Here is a 2,640-nt window from a genome sequence, read left to right on the forward strand (position 1 = left end):
TGTTCAAAATTTTATTTACAGTACACACTTTTCACATATATCATATATATAGATTTAGGAACATAGTGATACCTACCCCACCCTACCTCCCACCAACACCCCAACCCTTCTTCCTCCTCCCTCTCTCATTCCCACTCTTAATTTTTACCAAGATCCATCTTTTTTTTTTTTTTTTTTTGACAGGCAGAGTGGACAGTGAGAGAGAGAGAGACAGAGAGAAAGGTCTTCCTTTGTCGTTGGTTCACCCTCCAATGGCCACCGCGGCCGGCGCGCTGCAGCCGGCACACCGTGCTGATCCGAAGTCAGGAGCCAGGTGCTTCTCCTGGTCTCCCATGGGGTGCAGGGCCCAAGGACTTGGGCCATCCTCCACTGCACTCCCGGGCCACAGCAGAGAGCTGGCCTGGAAGAGGGGCAACCAAGACAGAATCCAGCGCCCCGACCGGGACTAGAACCCGGTGTGCCAGTGCTGCAAGGCGGAGGATTAGCCTGTTGAGCCGCGGTGCTGGCTTGATCCATCTTTAGTTTACTTAATGATCATAATGTTAACCTTACACTAAGTAAAAGAGTTCAACAAATAGTATGAAGAAGGAAAAAAAAAAAGAAACCACAAGTTCTATACAAACACGATTACCCCCTCCTGCCCCTACTGTCACAGTGAGGAGGGGTCTCCGAGGAAGGGTGTGGGCCGTTAGCCCCGCCTTCATTCAGCAGGTGGTGTAGGAAAGTGGTGTATTTCAGGGGTCAGTTTTCTCCCCTGAAAGGGGCAGATAACAAGTCTCTATCACGTATGATCCTTGGTTTTCTGGTTTGTTTACTTACAAGCCTTTAAAAACATAAACTCATTATTTCCTAACAGCTATGTGGAAACAGCCATGATCTGTCTACCTGAAGCCAGAAGACTTGGGTTCAAATTTCGACATTTCCATTCCAGCTGTGCTGCCTTGGGTAAGGTACCTAGTCACTCTATGCCTCACAAAAATGGTGGGCCTTGTGAGGATCCTACCGCTTAAAGCAGATGAAACATTTAGGATAACAAAGCTGTAATTAGCAAAACAGAGACTTGGGTCTGATCAACAGGTTTGGGAGGAGGGTGGAGGCCAGCATGTTATCTGAAACCTCCATCCCCCCTCCCGTGGAGGGTGACCCCCGCAAAAAGTCAAACCAACTGTGCTTTCTGGAAGCTTCCTGTGCACAGGGGGACGGATCACTACCGTGTGCTTGGAGTATTAACATAGTTTCCAAATGCAAAGTGGGATAAAGATAGCTCTTACCTTACAGGGCTATTGCTCAGAATAAGAGGAGTGATGAATATGAATTTGCTCATTAGAATGTATAGCTCTGGTGATTATTATGAGAGATACCTGATTGTAATTACTAATTTCACAAGAGTTCCTGGCAGAGCCTTTTTCCAGGTAATGCCCTGATGGGAGAGCTCCCGGCGTGTTGTATGGATTTCCACCTGTTCTCTCCCAGGCTCTGCCCTCTGCTACAGCGAAAGCAGGCTGGGTTCCCTTCTCCAACGTCACTTTGAATGCAGGTTCAAGGACGCCACTGTGGCTGCGGAATGCACTTTTCAGGTAAAATAACTTTATCCTTAAGGGGTGATAAAAATATTCAAGATGTTTATGCTTGCTTGTGTTTTTATTTTTATTTTTTACAGATTTTTAAAAACATTATTTATTTATTTATTTGCAAAGCAGGGAGAGAGAGAGAGAGAGAGAGAGAGAGAGAGAAAATATATATAGAGAGAGAACTGCTGGCTCACTGCCTAAATGCCTGCCACCATTCGAGCTGGGCTGGACTGAAACCAGGAACCAGGAACTCCATCCGAGTCTCCCACACAGGTGGCCAGGACCCACTCACTGTGTCATCATCCACTGCCTCCTCAGGTGTTAGCAGGAAATTGGGTCAAAAGCAGAGGAACCGGGACTCCAGCAGTCCAGGACTTGAACTGGCACTGTGATATGGGATGTGGGCATCAGATGTCCCAAGCAGCAGCTTAACTGGCTGCGTCCCAGTGCTCACCCCATTTCATAGATATTTGTATGTGACAAAGAAATCCCAATTCAAGAATATGTACGTGCTGGACATCACTATTCTTTATAATAACAAATAAATATTTACACGTGAGTATAACCATCTACGCATGCCCTGGAAAATAAGACGAGGCTGTCGTGGTGGACAGGACACTCTAAGAGTTCCTAAAAGGTTGAAAGAACCTGGGGTCAGGGGCCAGCGCCGTGGCACGCTAGGTTAATCCTCCGCCTGCGGCGCCGGCATCCCATATGGGTGCCGGTTCTAGTCCTGGTTGCCCCTCTTCCAGTCTAGCTCTCTGCTGTGGCCCGGGAGTGCAGTGGAGGATGGCCCAAGTGCTTGGGCCCTGCACCCCATGGGAGACTAGGAGAAGCACCTGGCTCCTGGCCTCAGATCGGCGTAGCTCTGGCTGTTGCGGCCATTTGGGGAGTGAACCAACGGAAGGAAGACCTTTCTCTCTGTCTCTCTCTCTCACTGTCTGTAACTCTATCTGTCAAATAAATAAATAAAAATCTTTAAAATAATCTGGGGTCAAATGGGAGAAGGAAACCACAGGCTCAGATGCATCCAGGGAGGACTTGAAAAAGATGAGAAGAGCTTAGAGGG

The 2,640-nt window shown here is 47.8% G+C and overlaps 1 long non-coding RNA gene across 1 annotated transcript; it reads left to right on the top strand.

The window, feature by feature from the left end:
• The first annotated feature begins 852 nt into the window (after window positions 1-852).
• Window positions 853-1,699, top strand: LOC149123199 (uncharacterized). Its single transcript, XR_016217644.1, has 2 exons — window positions 853-945; window positions 1,474-1,699. It is a non-coding gene; the product is annotated as an uncharacterized LOC149123199 (long non-coding RNA).
• Window positions 1,700-2,640: the final 941 nt, after the last annotated feature.

This window comes from Oryctolagus cuniculus, chromosome 12 (genome assembly GCF_051225735.1).
Source record: "Oryctolagus cuniculus isolate XC-2025 breed Fujian yellow rabbit chromosome 12, ASM5122573v1, whole genome shotgun sequence".
Lineage (NCBI taxonomy): Eukaryota > Metazoa > Chordata > Mammalia > Lagomorpha > Leporidae > Oryctolagus > Oryctolagus cuniculus.